Below are 16,101 nucleotides of genomic sequence, written 5' to 3' on the forward strand. Positions count from 1 at the left end.
GCCTGGGCCCAGGCAGTGTTGGTCAGTGCTGCTCAGCAGGCAGCACTGGACTGGACTGGATTACAGCTGATACAAGGTGTGAAGGAACAAGGGGTGGCTGTGGGCATGCACTTGCTGCCGCTGCCAGTGTTTATCTGCATGGCAGCAGGGCATTTGGGCGTTGCCAGGAAGGCGTTTTTATGTAGATTCCTCCTCTTTCAGCACTGCATTGTGGTGCAAGCAAAAGAAGCAAATCCTGTCTGGCTTCCTCTCCGGCCTTTATTCACCTCCCGTGTAGCTGTGAGTGTGTGAGCCTGCAGGGCCCCATGGAATTGCCTAGAAGTAGGCTGAATCGCTGCAAGGGCTGAACAGCAGTATCGGGCAGGCTCGGGCAACGCGCGGCCCGTTCGGGTTATCGCTTCTCGGCCTTTTGGCTAAGATCAAGTGTAGTATCTGTTCTTATCAGTTTAATATCTGATACGTCCCCTATCTGGGGACCATATATTAAATGGATTTTTAGAACAGGGAGATGGAAATAGAGCTTGCTCTGTCCACTCCACGCATTGACCTGGTATTGCAGTATTTCCAGGACCGGTGCACCCTTTCCTTATGTGTTGACTAAAAGCAGATTCCAAAAGTGTTTTTTGTCTTTGCTATTGTTTCTGTCTTTCTGAAGGGATCTCCCCTTTTAATCCCATTATTTCAACACCTGTTGGACAATGCATGAGTGATAATGAGCTCATTGATTAAATGCAATTAATGAATAGATTGCCACCTCTTGTTGTGTGTCGTCTGTGTTTCTGTGTTTCCGGCATTTCACATTGGAACACCTCATTCACCTTCCTTGTCTTCTCTCCGCCCTCCCTTTTAGGTAAGTTAAAGAGCTGCACCTGAGCCAGCCACTGATTGATTGATTGATTGATTGATTGATTGATTGATTGATTGATTGATGCAGCACAACAGTCAAATAGTGGAGTGGAGTAGGGGAACAGCAAACAGCCAATAAAGCAGCCCGCCCGCTCGCCTGCCCGCCACAATGGACCTACCTGTGTACACTAGATGGATGTGATGGAATGTACTGTCGTCCCTACATTTCAAGAAGAAGTAAGAATTGCAGTTGCAACAAAGCCTTGCTTGCCTACAAAGAGAGCAGCAATTTGGATTTGTTACTATGTTACCTAGAAGAATAACAAACTGTGCAAGGATGGAGGTTGTAGGAGCAAGGAGAAGTTGTCTGTAAAGTTGGTGGATGCCTATTTTCCATTTTGCAGTCCCTTGTCTCCCTCTTGTGGCCTCCTGGAGGCAACTAGCTGTGCAAAAAAAAGACAGCCTGGCGGCCGGCTGTTGCAGTGTTGCCCTCTCAGGCAACACTGAGTGACTGACTGAGCCTCACCGTCTTATATAAAGTTCAGACGGAACTTTGCACGTGTCATAGTGGAGCCCTCAGGATTCCAGAGCCAGCTTTCTGACATCATAATGGGGCCTCAGAGATAAAAGCCTGGGCCCAGGCAGTGTTGGTCAGTGCTGCTCAGCAGGCAGCACTGGACTGGACTGGATTACAGCTGATACAAGGTGTGAAGGAACAAGGGGTGGCTGTGGGCATGCACTTGCTGCCGCTGCCAGTGTTTATCTGCATGGCAGCAGGGCATTTGGGCGTTGCCAGGAAGGCGTTTTTATGTAGATTCCTCCTCTTTCAGCACTGCATTGTGGTGCAAGCAAAAGAAGCAAATCCTGTCTGGCTTCCTCTCCGGCCTTTATTCACCTCCCGTGTAGCTGTGAGTGTGTGAGCCTGCAGGGCCCCATGGAATTGCCTAGAAGTAGGCTGAATCGCTGCAAGGGCTGAACAGCAGTATCGGGCAGGCTCGGGCAACGCGCGGCCCGTTCGGGTTATCGCTTCTCGGCCTTTTGGCTAAGATCAAGTGTAGTATCTGTTCTTATCAGTTTAATATCTGATACGTCCCCTATCTGGGGACCATATATTAAATGGATTTTTAGAACAGGGAGATGGAAATAGAGCTTGCTCTGTCCACTCCACGCATTGACCTGGTATTGCAGTATTTCCAGGACCGGTGCACCCTTTCCTTATGTGTTGACTAAAAGCAGATTCCAAAAGTGTTTTTTGTCTTTGCTATTGTTTCTGTCTTTCTGAAGGGATCTCCCCTTTTAATCCCATTATTTCAACACCTGTTGGACAATGCATGAGTGATAATGAGCTCATTGATTAAATGCAATTAATGAATAGATTGCCACCTCTTGTTGTGTGTCGTCTGTGTTTCTGTGTTTCCGGCATTTCACATTGGAACACCTCATTCACCTTCCTTGTCTTCTCTCCGCCCTCCCTTTTAGGTAAGTTAAAGAGCTGCACCTGAGCCAGCCACTTGATTGATTGATTGATTGATTGATTGATTGATTGATTGATTGATTGATTGATGCAGCACAACAGTCAAATAGTGGAGTGGAGTAGGGGAACAGCAAACAGCCAATAAAGCAGCCCGCCCGCTCGCCTGCCCGCCACAATGGACCTACCTGTGTACACTAGATGGATGTGATGGAATGTACTGTCGTCCCTACATTTCAAGAAGAAGTAAGAATTGCAGTTGCAACAAAGCCTTGCTTGCCTACAAAGAGAGCAGCAATTTGGATTTGTTACTATGTTACCTAGAAGAATAACAAACTGTGCAAGGATGGAGGTTGTAGGAGCAAGGAGAAGTTGTCTGTAAAGTTGGTGGATGCCTATTTTCCATTTTGCAGTCCCTTGTCTCCCTCTTGTGGCCTCCTGGAGGCAACTAGCTGTGCAAAAAAAAGACAGCCTGGCGGCCGGCTGTTGCAGTGTTGCCCTCTCAGGCAACACTGAGTGACTGACTGAGCCTCACCGTCTTATATAAAGTTCAGACGGAACTTTGCACGTGTCATAGTGGAGCCCTCAGGATTCCAGAGCCAGCTTTCTGACATCATAATGGGGCCTCAGAGATAAAAGCCTGGGCCCAGGCAGTGTTGGTCAGTGCTGCTCAGCAGGCAGCACTGGACTGGACTGGATTACAGCTGATACAAGGTGTGAAGGAACAAGGGGTGGCTGTGGGCATGCACTTGCTGCCGCTGCCAGTGTTTATCTGCATGGCAGCAGGGCATTTGGGCGTTGCCAGGAAGGCGTTTTTATGTAGATTCCTCCTCTTTCAGCACTGCATTGTGGTGCAAGCAAAAGAAGCAAATCCTGTCTGGCTTCCTCTCCGGCCTTTATTCACCTCCCGTGTAGCTGTGAGTGTGTGAGCCTGCAGGGCCCCATGGAATTGCCTAGAAGTAGGCTGAATCGCTGCAAGGGCTGAACAGCAGTATCGGGCAGGCTCGGGCAACGCGCGGCCCGTTCGGGTTATCGCTTCTCGGCCTTTTGGCTAAGATCAAGTGTAGTATCTGTTCTTATCAGTTTAATATCTGATACGTCCCCTATCTGGGGACCATATATTAAATGGATTTTTAGAACAGGGAGATGGAAATAGAGCTTGCTCTGTCCACTCCACGCATTGACCTGGTATTGCAGTATTTCCAGGACCGGTGCACCCTTTCCTTATGTGTTGACTAAAAGCAGATTCCAAAAGTGTTTTTTGTCTTTGCTATTGTTTCTGTCTTTCTGAAGGGATCTCCCCTTTTAATCCCATTATTTCAACACCTGTTGGACAATGCATGAGTGATAATGAGCTCATTGATTAAATGCAATTAATGAATAGATTGCCACCTCTTGTTGTGTGTCGTCTGTGTTTCTGTGTTTCCGGCATTTCACATTGGAACACCTCATTCACCTTCCTTGTCTTCTCTCCGCCCTCCCTTTTAGGTAAGTTAAAGAGCTGCACCTGAGCCAGCCACTGATTGATTGATTGATTGATTGATTGATGCAGCACAACAGTCAAATAGTGGAGTGGAGTAGGGGAACAGCAAACAGCCAATAAAGCAGCCCGCCCGCTCGCCTGCCCGCCACAATGGACCTACCTGTGTACACTAGATGGATGTGATGGAATGTACTGTCGTCCCTACATTTCAAGAAGAAGTAAGAATTGCAGTTGCAACAAAGCCTTGCTTGCCTACAAAGAGAGCAGCAATTTGGATTTGTTACTATGTTACCTAGAAGAATAACAAACTGTGCAAGGATGGAGGTTGTAGGAGCAAGGAGAAGTTGTCTGTAAAGTTGGTGGATGCCTATTTTCCATTTTGCAGTCCCTTGTCTCCCTCTTGTGGCCTCCTGGAGGCAACTAGCTGTGCAAAAAAAAGACAGCCTGGCGGCCGGCTGTTGCAGTGTTGCCCTCTCAGGCAACACTGAGTGACTGACTGAGCCTCACCGTCTTATATAAAGTTCAGACGGAACTTTGCACGTGTCATAGTGGAGCCCTCAGGATTCCAGAGCCAGCTTTCTGACATCATAATGGGGCCTCAGAGATAAAAGCCTGGGCCCAGGCAGTGTTGGTCAGTGCTGCTCAGCAGGCAGCACTGGACTGGACTGGATTACAGCTGATACAAGGTGTGAAGGAACAAGGGGTGGCTGTGGGCATGCACTTGCTGCCGCTGCCAGTGTTTATCTGCATGGCAGCAGGGCATTTGGGCGTTGCCAGGAAGGCGTTTTTATGTAGATTCCTCCTCTTTCAGCACTGCATTGTGGTGCAAGCAAAAGAAGCAAATCCTGTCTGGCTTCCTCTCCGGCCTTTATTCACCTCCCGTGTAGCTGTGAGTGTGTGAGCCTGCAGGGCCCCATGGAATTGCCTAGAAGTAGGCTGAATCGCTGCAAGGGCTGAACAGCAGTATCGGGCAGGCTCGGGCAACGCGCGGCCCGTTCGGGTTATCGCTTCTCGGCCTTTTGGCTAAGATCAAGTGTAGTATCTGTTCTTATCAGTTTAATATCTGATACGTCCCCTATCTGGGGACCATATATTAAATGGATTTTTAGAACAGGGAGATGGAAATAGAGCTTGCTCTGTCCACTCCACGCATTGACCTGGTATTGCAGTATTTCCAGGACCGGTGCACCCTTTCCTTATGTGTTGACTAAAAGCAGATTCCAAAAGTGTTTTTTGTCTTTGCTATTGTTTCTGTCTTTCTGAAGGGATCTCCCCTTTTAATCCCATTATTTCAACACCTGTTGGACAATGCATGAGTGATAATGAGCTCATTGATTAAATGCAATTAATGAATAGATTGCCACCTCTTGTTGTGTGTCGTCTGTGTTTCTGTGTTTCCGGCATTTCACATTGGAACACCTCATTCACCTTCCTTGTCTTCTCTCCGCCCTCCCTTTTAGGTAAGTTAAAGAGCTGCACCTGAGCCAGCCACTGATTGATTGATTGATTGATTGATTGATTGATTGATTGATTGATTGATTGATGCAGCACAACAGTCAAATAGTGGAGTGGAGTAGGGGAACAGCAAACAGCCAATAAAGCAGCCCGCCCGCTCGCCTGCCCGCCACAATGGACCTACCCCCGCCACAATGGACCTACCTGTGTACACTAGATGGATGTGATGGAATGTACTGTCGTCCCTACATTTCAAGAAGAAGTAAGAATTGCAGTTGCAACAAAGCCTTGCTTGCCTACAAAGAGAGCAGCAATTTGGATTTGTTACTATGTTACCTAGAAGAATTACAAACTGTGCAAGGATGGAGGTTGTAGGAGCAAGGAGAAGTTGTCTGTAAAGTTGGTGGATGCCTATTTTCCATTTTGCAGTCCCTTGTCTCCCTCTTGTGGCCTCCTGGAGGCAACTAGCTGTGCAAAAAAAAGACAGCCTGGCGGCCGGCTGTTGCAGTGTTGCCCTCTCAGGCAACACTGAGTGACTGACTGAGCCTCACCGTCTTATATAAAGTTCAGACGGAACTTTGCACGTGTCATAGTGGAGCCCTCAGGATTCCAGAGCCAGCTTTCTGACATCATAATGGGGCCTCAGAGATAAAAGCCTGGGCCCAGGCAGTGTTGGTCAGTGCTGCTCAGCAGGCAGCACTGGACTGGACTGGATTACAGCTGATACAAGGTGTGAAGGAACAAGGGGTGGCTGTGGGCATGCACTTGCTGCCGCTGCCAGTGTTTATCTGCATGGCAGCAGGGCATTTGGGCGTTGCCAGGAAGGCGTTTTTATGTAGATTCCTCCTCTTTCAGCACTGCATTGTGGTGCAAGCAAAAGAAGCAAATCCTGTCTGGCTTCCTCTCCGGCCTTTATTCACCTCCCGTGTAGCTGTGAGTGTGTGAGCCTGCAGGGCCCCATGGAATTGCCTAGAAGTAGGCTGAATCGCTGCAAGGGCTGAACAGCAGTATCGGGCAGGCTCGGGCAACGCGCGGCCCGTTCGGGTTATCGCTTCTCGGCCTTTTGGCTAAGATCAAGTGTAGTATCTGTTCTTATCAGTTTAATATCTGATACGTCCCCTATCTGGGGACCATATATTAAATGGATTTTTAGAACAGGGAGATGGAAATAGAGCTTGCTCTGTCCACTCCACGCATTGACCTGGTATTGCAGTATTTCCAGGACCGGTGCACCCTTTCCTTATGTGTTGACTAAAAGCAGATTCCAAAAGTGTTTTTTGTCTTTGCTATTGTTTCTGTCTTTCTGAAGGGATCTCCCCTTTTAATCCCATTATTTCAACACCTGTTGGACAATGCATGAGTGATAATGAGCTCATTGATTAAATGCAATTAATGAATAGATTGCCACCTCTTGTTGTGTGTCGTCTGTGTTTCTGTGTTTCCGGCATTTCACATTCCTTGTCTTCTCTCCGCCCTCCCTTTTAGGTAAGTTAAAGAGCTGCACCTGAGCCAGCCACTGATTGATTGATTGATTGATTGATTGATTGATTGATTGATTGATTGATTGATTGATTGATTGATGCAGCACAACAGTCAAATAGTGGAGTGGAGTAGGGGAACAGCAAACAGCCAATAAAGCAGCCCGCCCGCTCGCCTGCCCGCCACAATGGACCTACCTGTGTACACTAGATGGATGTGATGGAATGTACTGTCGTCCCTACATTTCAAGAAGAAGTAAGAATTGCAGTTGCAACAAAGCCTTGCTTGCCTACAAAGAGAGCAGCAATTTGGATTTGTTACTATGTTACCTAGAAGAATAACAAACTGTGCAAGGATGGAGGTTGTAGGAGCAAGGAGAAGTTGTCTGTAAAGTTGGTGGATGCCTATTTTCCATTTTGCAGTCCCTTGTCTCCCTCTTGTGGCCTCCTGGAGGCAACTAGCTGTGCAAAAAAAAGACAGCCTGGCGGCCGGCTGTTGCAGTGTTGCCCTCTCAGGCAACACTGAGTGACTGACTGAGCCTCACCGTCTTATATAAAGTTCAGACGGAACTTTGCACGTGTCATAGTGGAGCCCTCAGGATTCCAGAGCCAGCTTTCTGACATCATAATGGGGCCTCAGAGATAAAAGCCTGGGCCCAGGCAGTGTTGGTCAGTGCTGCTCAGCAGGCAGCACTGGACTGGACTGGATTACAGCTGATACAAGGTGTGAAGGAACAAGGGGTGGCTGTGGGCATGCACTTGCTGCCGCTGCCAGTGTTTATCTGCATGGCAGCAGGGCATTTGGGCGTTGCCAGGAAGGCGTTTTTATGTAGATTCCTCCTCTTTCAGCACTGCAATGTGGTGCAAGCAAAAGAAGCAAATCCTGTCTGGCTTCCTCTCCGGCCTTTATTCACCTCCCGTGTAGCTGTGAGTGTGTGAGCCTGCAGGGCCCCATGGAATTGCCTAGAAGTAGGCTGAATCGCTGCAAGGGCTGAACAGCAGTATCGGGCAGGCTCGGGCAACGCGCGGCCCGTTCGGGTTATCGCTTCTCGGCCTTTTGGCTAAGATCAAGTGTAGTATCTGTTCTTATCAGTTTAATATCTGATACGTCCCCTATCTGGGGACCATATATTAAATGGATTTTTAGAACAGGGAGATGGAAATAGAGCTTGCTCTGTCCACTCCACGCATTGACCTGGTATTGCAGTATTTCCAGGACCGGTGCACCCTTTCCTTATGTGTTGACTAAAAGCAGATTCCAAAAGTGTTTTTTGTCTTTGCTATTGTTTCTGTCTTTCTGAAGGGATCTCCCCTTTTAATCCCATTATTTCAACACCTGTTGGACAATGCATGAGTGATAATGAGCTCATTGATTAAATGCAATTAATGAATAGATTGCCACCTCTTGTTGTGTGTCGTCTGTGTTTCTGTGTTTCCGGCATTTCACATTGGAACACCTCATTCACCTTCCTTGTCTTCTCTCCGCCCTCCCTTTTAGGTAAGTTAAAGAGCTGCACCTGAGCCAGCCACTGATTGATTGATTGATTGATTGATTGATGCAGCACAACAGTCAAATAGTGGAGTGGAGTAGGGGAACAGCAAACAGCCAATAAAGCAGCCCGCCCGCTCGCCTGCCCGCCACAATGGACCTACCTGTGTACACTAGATGGATGTGATGGAATGTACTGTCGTCCCTACATTTCAAGAAGAAGTAAGAATTGCAGTTGCAACAAAGCCTTGCTTGCCTACAAAGAGAGCAGCAATTTGGATTTGCTACTATGTTACCTAGAAGAATAACAAACTGTGCAAGGATGGAGGTTGTAGGAGCAAGGAGAAGTTGTCTGTAAAGTTGGTGGATGCCTATTTTCCATTTTGCAGTCCCTTGTCTCCCTCTTGTGGCCTCCTGGAGGCAACTAGCTGTGCAAAAAAAAGACAGCCTGGCGGCCGGCTGTTGCAGTGTTGCCCTCTCAGGCAACACTGAGTGACTGACTGAGCCTCACCGTCTTATATAAAGTTCAGACGGAACTTTGCACGTGTCATAGTGGAGCCCTCAGGATTCCAGAGCCAGCTTTCTGACATCATAATGGGGCCTCAGAGATAAAAGCCTGGGCCCAGGCAGTGTTGGTCAGTGCTGCTCAGCAGGCAGCACTGGACTGGACTGGATTACAGCTGATACAAGGTGTGAAGGAACAAGGGGTGGCTGTGGGCATGCACTTGCTGCCGCTGCCAGTGTTTATCTGCATGGCAGCAGGGCATTTGGGCGTTGCCAGGAAGGCGTTTTTATGTAGATTCCTCCTCTTTCAGCACTGCATTGTGGTGCAAGCAAAAGAAGCAAATCCTGTCTGGCTTCCTCTCCGGCCTTTATTCACCTCCCGTGTAGCTGTGAGTGTGTGAGCCTGCAGGGCCCCATGGAATTGCCTAGAAGTAGGCTGAATCGCTGCAAGGGCTGAACAGCAGTATCGGGCAGGCTCGGGCAACGCGCGGCCCGTTCGGGTTATCGCTTCTCGGCCTTTTGGCTAAGATCAAGTGTAGTATCTGTTCTTATCAGTTTAATATCTGATACGTCCCCTATCTGGGGACCATATATTAAATGGATTTTTAGAACAGGGAGATGGAAATAGAGCTTGCTCTGTCCACTCCACGCATTGACCTGGTATTGCAGTATTTCCAGGACCGGTGCACCCTTTCCTTATGTGTTGACTAAAAGCAGATTCCAAAAGTGTTTTTTGTCTTTGCTATTGTTTCTGTCTTTCTGAAGGGATCTCCCCTTTTAATCCCATTATTTCAACACCTGTTGGACAATGCATGAGTGATAATGAGCTCATTGATTAAATGCAATTAATGAATAGATTGCCACCTCTTGTTGTGTGTCGTCTGTGTTTCTGTGTTTCCGGCATTTCACATTGGAACACCTCATTCACCTTCCTTGTCTTCTCTCCGCCCTCCCTTTTAGGTAAGTTAAAGAGCTGCACCTGAGCCAGCCACTGATTGATTGATTGATTGATTGATTGATTGATGCAGCACAACAGTCAAATAGTGGAGTGGAGTAGGGGAACAGCAAACAGCCAATAAAGCAGCCCGCCCGCTCGCCTGCCCGCCACAATGGACCTACCTGTGTACACTAGATGGATGTGATGGAATGTACTGTCGTCCCTACATTTCAAGAAGAAGTAAGAATTGCAGTTGCAACAAAGCCTTGCTTGCCTACAAAGAGAGCAGCAATTTGGATTTGTTACTATGTTACCTAGAAGAATAACAAACTGTGCAAGGATGGAGGTTGTAGGAGCAAGGAGAAGTTGTCTGTAAAGTTGGTGGATGCCTATTTTCCATTTTGCAGTCCCTTGTCTCCCTCTTGTGGCCTCCTGGAGGCAACTAGCTGTGCAAAAAAAAGACAGCCTGGCGGCCGGCTGTTGCAGTGTTGCCCTCTCAGGCAACACTGAGTGACTGACTGAGCCTCACCGTCTTATATAAAGTTCAGACGGAACTTTGCACGTGTCATAGTGGAGCCCTCAGGATTCCAGAGCCAGCTTTCTGACATCATAATGGGGCCTCAGAGATAAAAGCCTGGGCCCAGGCAGTGTTGGTCAGTGCTGCTCAGCAGGCAGCACTGGACTGGACTGGATTACAGCTGATACAAGGTGTGAAGGAACAAGGGGTGGCTGTGGGCATGCACTTGCTGCCGCTGCCAGTGTTTATCTGCATGGCAGCAGGGCATTTGGGCGTTGCCAGGAAGGCGTTTTTATGTAGATTCCTCCTCTTTCAGCACTGCATTGTGGTGCAAGCAAAAGAAGCAAATCCTGTCTGGCTTCCTCTCCGGCCTTTATTCACCTCCCGTGTAGCTGTGAGTGTGTGAGCCTGCAGGGCCCCATGGAATTGCCTAGAAGTAGGCTGAATCGCTGCAAGGGCTGAACAGCAGTATCGGGCAGGCTCGGGCAACGCGCGGCCCGTTCGGGTTATCGCTTCTCGGCCTTTTGGCTAAGATCAAGTGTAGTATCTGTTCTTATCAGTTTAATATCTGATACGTCCCCTATCTGGGGACCATATATTAAATGGATTTTTAGAACAGGGAGATGGAAATAGAGCTTGCTCTGTCCACTCCACGCATTGACCTGGTATTGCAGTATTTCCAGGACCGGTGCACCCTTTCCTTATGTGTTGACTAAAAGCAGATTCCAAAAGTGTTTTTTGTCTTTGCTATTGTTTCTGTCTTTCTGAAGGGATCTCCCCTTTTAATCCCATTATTTCAACACCTGTTGGACAATGCATGAGTGATAATGAGCTCATTGATTAAATGCAATTAATGAATAGATTGCCACCTCTTGTTGTGTGTCGTCTGTGTTTCTGTGTTTCCGGCATTTCACATTGGAACACCTCATTCACCTTCCTTGTCTTCTCTCCGCCCTCCCTTTTAGGTAAGTTAAAGAGCTGCACCTGAGCCAGCCACTGATTGATTGATTGATTGATTGATTGATTGATTGATTGATTGATTGATTGATTGATGCAGCACAACAGTCAAATAGTGGAGTGGAGTAGGGGAACAGCAAACAGCCAATAAAGCAGCCCGCCCGCTCGCCTGCCCGCCACAATGGACCTACCTGTGTACACTAGATGGATGTGATGGAATGTACTGTCGTCCCTACATTTCAAGAAGAAGTAAGAATTGCAGTTGCAACAAAGCCTTGCTTGCCTACAAAGAGAGCAGCAATTTGGATTTGTTACTATGTTACCTAGAAGAATAACAAACTGTGCAAGGATGGAGGTTGTAGGAGCAAGGAGAAGTTGTCTGTAAAGTTGGTGGATGCCTATTTTCCATTTTGCAGTCCCTTGTCTCCCTCTTGTGGCCTCCTGGAGGCAACTAGCTGTGCAAAAAAAAGACAGCCTGGCGGCCGGCTGTTGCAGTGTTGCCCTCTCAGGCAACACTGAGTGACTGACTGAGCCTCACCGTCTTATATAAAGTTCAGACGGAACTTTGCACGTGTCATAGTGGAGCCCTCAGGATTCCAGAGCCAGCTTTCTGACATCATAATGGGGCCTCAGAGATAAAAGCCTGGGCCCAGGCAGTGTTGGTCAGTGCTGCTCAGCAGGCAGCACTGGACTGGACTGGATTACAGCTGATACAAGGTGTGAAGGAACAAGGGGTGGCTGTGGGCATGCACTTGCTGCCGCTGCCAGTGTTTATCTGCATGGCAGCAGGGCATTTGGGCGTTGCCAGGAAGGCGTTTTTATGTAGATTCCTCCTCTTTCAGCACTGCATTGTGGTGCAAGCAAAAGAAGCAAATCCTGTCTGGCTTCCTCTCCGGCCTTTATTCACCTCCCGTGTAGCTGTGAGTGTGTGAGCCTGCAGGGCCCCATGGAATTGCCTAGAAGTAGGCTGAATCGCTGCAAGGGCTGAACAGCAGTATCGGGCAGGCTCGGGCAACGCGCGGCCCGTTCGGGTTATCGCTTCTCGGCCTTTTGGCTAAGATCAAGTGTAGTATCTGTTCTTATCAGTTTAATATCTGATACGTCCCCTATCTGGGGACCATATATTAAATGGATTTTTAGAACAGGGAGATGGAAATAGAGCTTGCTCTGTCCACTCCACGCATTGACCTGGTATTGCAGTATTTCCAGGACCGGTGCACCCTTTCCTTATGTGTTGACTAAAAGCAGATTCCAAAAGTGTTTTTTGTCTTTGCTATTGTTTCTGTCTTTCTGAAGGGATCTCCCCTTTTAATCCCATTATTTCAACACCTGTTGGACAATGCATGAGTGATAATGAGCTCATTGATTAAATGCAATTAATGAATAGATTGCCACCTCTTGTTGTGTGTCGTCTGTGTTTCTGTGTTTCCGGCATTTCACATTGGAACACCTCATTCACCTTCCTTGTCTTCTCTCCGCCCTCCCTTTTAGGTAAGTTAAAGAGCTGCACCTGAGCCAGCCACTGATTGATTGATTGATTGATTGATTGATTGATGCAGCACAACAGTCAAATAGTGGAGTGGAGTAGGGGAACAGCAAACAGCCAATAAAGCAGCCCGCCCGCTCGCCTGCCCGCCACAATGGACCTACCTGTGTACACTAGATGGATGTGATGGAATGTACTGTCGTCCCTACATTTCAAGAAGAAGTAAGAATTGCAGTTGCAACAAAGCCTTGCTTGCCTACAAAGAGAGCAGCAATTTGGATTTGTTACTATGTTACCTCGAAGAATAACAAACTGTGCAAGGATGGAGGTTGTAGGAGCAAGGAGAAGTTGTCTGTAAAGTTGGTGGATGCCTATTTTCCATTTTGCAGTCCCTTGTCTCCCTCTTGTGGCCTCCTGGAGGCAACTAGCTGTGCAAAAAAAAGACAGCCTGGCGGCCGGCTGTTGCAGTGTTGCCCTCTCAGGCAACACTGAGTGACTGACTGAGCCTCACCGTCTTATATAAAGTTCAGACGGAACTTTGCACGTGTCATAGTGGAGCCCTCAGGATTCCAGAGCCAGCTTTCTGACATCATAATGGGGCCTCAGAGATAAAAGCCTGGGCCCAGGCAGTGTTGGTCAGTGCTGCTCAGCAGGCAGCACTGGACTGGACTGGATTACAGCTGATACAAGGTGTGAAGGAACAAGGGGTGGCTGTGGGCATGCACTTGCTGCCGCTGCCAGTGTTTATCTGCATGGCAGCAGGGCATTTGGGCGTTGCCAGGAAGGCGTTTTTATGTAGATTCCTCCTCTTTCAGCACTGCATTGTGGTGCAAGCAAAAGAAGCAAATCCTGTCTGGCTTCCTCTCCGGCCTTTATTCACCTCCCGTGTAGCTGTGAGTGTGTGAGCCTGCAGGGCCCCATGGAATTGCCTAGAAGTAGGCTGAATCGCTGCAAGGGCTGAACAGCAGTATCGGGCAGGCTCGGGCAACGCGCGGCCCGTTCGGGTTATCGCTTCTCGGCCTTTTGGCTAAGATCAAGTGTAGTATCTGTTCTTATCAGTTTAATATCTGATACGTCCCCTATCTGGGGACCATATATTAAATGGATTTTTAGAACAGGGAGATGGAAATAGAGCTTGCTCTGTCCACTCCACGCATTGACCTGGTATTGCAGTATTTCCAGGACCGGTGCACCCTTTCCTTATGTGTTGACTAAAAGCAGATTCCAAAAGTGTTTTTTGTCTTTGCTATTGTTTCTGTCTTTCTGAAGGGATCTCCCCTTTTAATCCCATTATTTCAACACCTGTTGGACAATGCATGAGTGATAATGAGCTCATTGATTAAATGCAATTAATGAATAGATTGCCACCTCTTGTTGTGTGTCGTCTGTGTTTCTGTGTTTCCGGCATTTCACATTGGAACACCTCATTCACCTTCCTTGTCTTCTCTCCGCCCTCCCTTTTAGGTAAGTTAAAGAGCTGCACCTGAGCCAGCCACTGATTGATTGATTGATTGATTGATTGATTGATTGATTGATTGATTGATTGATTGATTGATGCAGCACAACAGTCAAATAGTGGAGTGGAGTAGGGGAACAGCAAACAGCCAATAAAGCAGCCCGCCCGCTCGCCTGCCCGCCACAATGGACCTACCTGTGTACACTAGATGGATGTGATGGAATGTACTGTCGTCCCTACATTTCAAGAATAAGTAAGAATTGCAGTTGCAACAAAGCCTTGCTTGCCTACAAAGAGAGCAGCAATTTGGATTTGTTACTATGTTACCTAGAAGAATAACAAACTGTGCAAGGATGGAGGTTGTAGGAGCAAGGAGAAGTTGTCTGTAAAGTTGGTGGATGCCTATTTTCCATTTTGCAGTCCCTTGTCTCCCTCTTGTGGCCTCCTGGAGGCAACTAGCTGTGCAAAAAAAAGACAGCCTGGCGGCCGGCTGTTGCAGTGTTGCCCTCTCAGGCAACACTGAGTGACTGACTGAGCCTCACCGTCTTATATAAAGTTCAGACGGAACTTTGCACGTGTCATAGTGGAGCCCTCAGGATTCCAGAGCCAGCTTTCTGACATCATAATGGGGCCTCAGAGATAAAAGCCTGGGCCCAGGCAGTGTTGGTCAGTGCTGCTCAGCAGGCAGCACTGGACTGGACTGGATTACAGCTGATACAAGGTGTGAAGGAACAAGGGGTGGCTGTGGGCATGCACTTGCTGCCGCTGCCAGTGTTTATCTGCATGGCAGCAGGGCATTTGGGCGTTGCCAGGAAGGCGTTTTTATGTAGATTCCTCCTCTTTCAGCACTGCATTGTGGTGCAAGCAAAAGAAGCAAATCCTGTCTGGCTTCCTCTCCGGCCTTTATTCACCTCCCGTGTAGCTGTGAGTGTGTGAGCCTGCAGGGCCCCATGGAATTGCCTAGAAGTAGGCTGAATCGCTGCAAGGGCTGAACAGCAGTATCGGGCAGGCTCGGGCAACGCGCGGCCCGTTCGGGTTATCGCTTCTCGGCCTTTTGGCTAAGATCAAGTGTAGTATCTGTTCTTATCAGTTTAATATCTGATACGTCCCCTATCTGGGGACCATATATTAAATGGATTTTTAGAACAGGGAGATGGAAATAGAGCTTGCTCTGTCCACTCCACGCATTGACCTGGTATTGCAGTATTTCCAGGACCGGTGCACCCTTTCCTTATGTGTTGACTAAAAGCAGATTCCAAAAGTGTTTTTTGTCTTTGCTATTGTTTCTGTCTTTCTGAAGGGATCTCCCCTTTTAATCCCATTATTTCAACACCTGTTGGACAATGCATGAGTGATAATGAGCTCATTGATTAAATGCAATTAATGAATAGATTGCCACCTCTTGTTGTGTGTCGTCTGTGTTTCTGTGTTTCCGGCATTTCACATTGGAACACCTCATTCACCTTCCTTGTCTTCTCTCCGCCCTCCCTTTTAGGTAAGTTAAAGAGCTGCACCTGAGCCAGCCACTGATTGATTGATTGATTGATTGATTGATTGATTGATTGATTGATTGATGCAGCACAACAGTCAAATAGTGGAGTGGAGTAGGGGAACAGCAAACAGCCAATAAAGCAGCCCGCCCGCTCGCCTGCCCGCCACAATGGACCTACCTGTGTACACTAGATGGATGTGATGGAATGTACTGTCGTCCCTACATTTCAAGAAGAAGTAAGAATTGCAGTTGCAACAAAGCCTTGCTTGCCTACAAAGAGAGCAGCAATTTGGATTTGTTACTATGTTACCTAGAAGAATAACAAACTGTGCAAGGATGGAGGTTGTAGGAGCAAGGAGAAGTTGTCTGTAAAGTTGGTGGATGCCTATTTTCCATTTTGCAGTCCCTTGTCTCCCTCTTGTGGCCTCCTGGAGGCAACTAGCTGTGCAAAAAAAAGACAGCCTGGCGGCCGGCTGTTGCAGTGTTGCCCTCTCAGGCAACACTGAGTGACTGACTGAGCCTCACCGTCT

General features: G+C 47.9%; 11 non-coding genes across 11 annotated transcripts; all 11 read left to right on the plus strand.

Annotated features, from left to right (window-relative positions):
- Nucleotides 1–393: 393 nt before the first annotated feature.
- LOC142697582 (U2 spliceosomal RNA) lies at nt 394–584 on the plus strand. The gene has a single exon (XR_012865363.1). It is a non-coding gene; the product is annotated as a U2 spliceosomal RNA (small nuclear RNA).
- Nucleotides 585–1,868: 1,284 nt separating this feature from the next.
- On the plus strand, nt 1,869–2,059 carry LOC142697584 (U2 spliceosomal RNA). Its single transcript, XR_012865364.1, has one exon. It is a non-coding gene; the product is annotated as a U2 spliceosomal RNA (small nuclear RNA).
- A 1,289-nt stretch (nt 2,060–3,348) lies between these two features.
- On the plus strand, nt 3,349–3,539 carry LOC142697585 (U2 spliceosomal RNA). The gene has a single exon (XR_012865365.1). It is a non-coding gene; the product is annotated as a U2 spliceosomal RNA (small nuclear RNA).
- Nucleotides 3,540–4,803: 1,264 nt separating this feature from the next.
- Nucleotides 4,804–4,994, plus strand: LOC142697586 (U2 spliceosomal RNA). Its single transcript, XR_012865366.1, has one exon. It is a non-coding gene; the product is annotated as a U2 spliceosomal RNA (small nuclear RNA).
- A 1,308-nt stretch (nt 4,995–6,302) lies between these two features.
- LOC142697587 (U2 spliceosomal RNA) lies at nt 6,303–6,493 on the plus strand. The gene has a single exon (XR_012865367.1). It is a non-coding gene; the product is annotated as a U2 spliceosomal RNA (small nuclear RNA).
- Nucleotides 6,494–7,774: 1,281 nt separating this feature from the next.
- On the plus strand, nt 7,775–7,965 carry LOC142697589 (U2 spliceosomal RNA). The gene has a single exon (XR_012865369.1). It is a non-coding gene; the product is annotated as a U2 spliceosomal RNA (small nuclear RNA).
- Nucleotides 7,966–9,229: 1,264 nt separating this feature from the next.
- Nucleotides 9,230–9,420, plus strand: LOC142697590 (U2 spliceosomal RNA). Its single transcript, XR_012865370.1, has one exon. It is a non-coding gene; the product is annotated as a U2 spliceosomal RNA (small nuclear RNA).
- A 1,268-nt stretch (nt 9,421–10,688) lies between these two features.
- LOC142697591 (U2 spliceosomal RNA) lies at nt 10,689–10,879 on the plus strand. The gene has a single exon (XR_012865371.1). It is a non-coding gene; the product is annotated as a U2 spliceosomal RNA (small nuclear RNA).
- Nucleotides 10,880–12,171: 1,292 nt separating this feature from the next.
- On the plus strand, nt 12,172–12,362 carry LOC142697592 (U2 spliceosomal RNA). Its single transcript, XR_012865372.1, has one exon. It is a non-coding gene; the product is annotated as a U2 spliceosomal RNA (small nuclear RNA).
- A 1,268-nt stretch (nt 12,363–13,630) lies between these two features.
- Nucleotides 13,631–13,821, plus strand: LOC142697593 (U2 spliceosomal RNA). The gene has a single exon (XR_012865373.1). It is a non-coding gene; the product is annotated as a U2 spliceosomal RNA (small nuclear RNA).
- A 1,296-nt stretch (nt 13,822–15,117) lies between these two features.
- On the plus strand, nt 15,118–15,308 carry LOC142697595 (U2 spliceosomal RNA). The gene has a single exon (XR_012865374.1). It is a non-coding gene; the product is annotated as a U2 spliceosomal RNA (small nuclear RNA).
- Nucleotides 15,309–16,101: the final 793 nt, after the last annotated feature.

Source organism: Rhinoderma darwinii, assembly GCF_050947455.1.
Source record: "Rhinoderma darwinii isolate aRhiDar2 chromosome 5 unlocalized genomic scaffold, aRhiDar2.hap1 SUPER_5_unloc_8, whole genome shotgun sequence".
Lineage (NCBI taxonomy): Eukaryota > Metazoa > Chordata > Amphibia > Anura > Rhinodermatidae > Rhinoderma > Rhinoderma darwinii.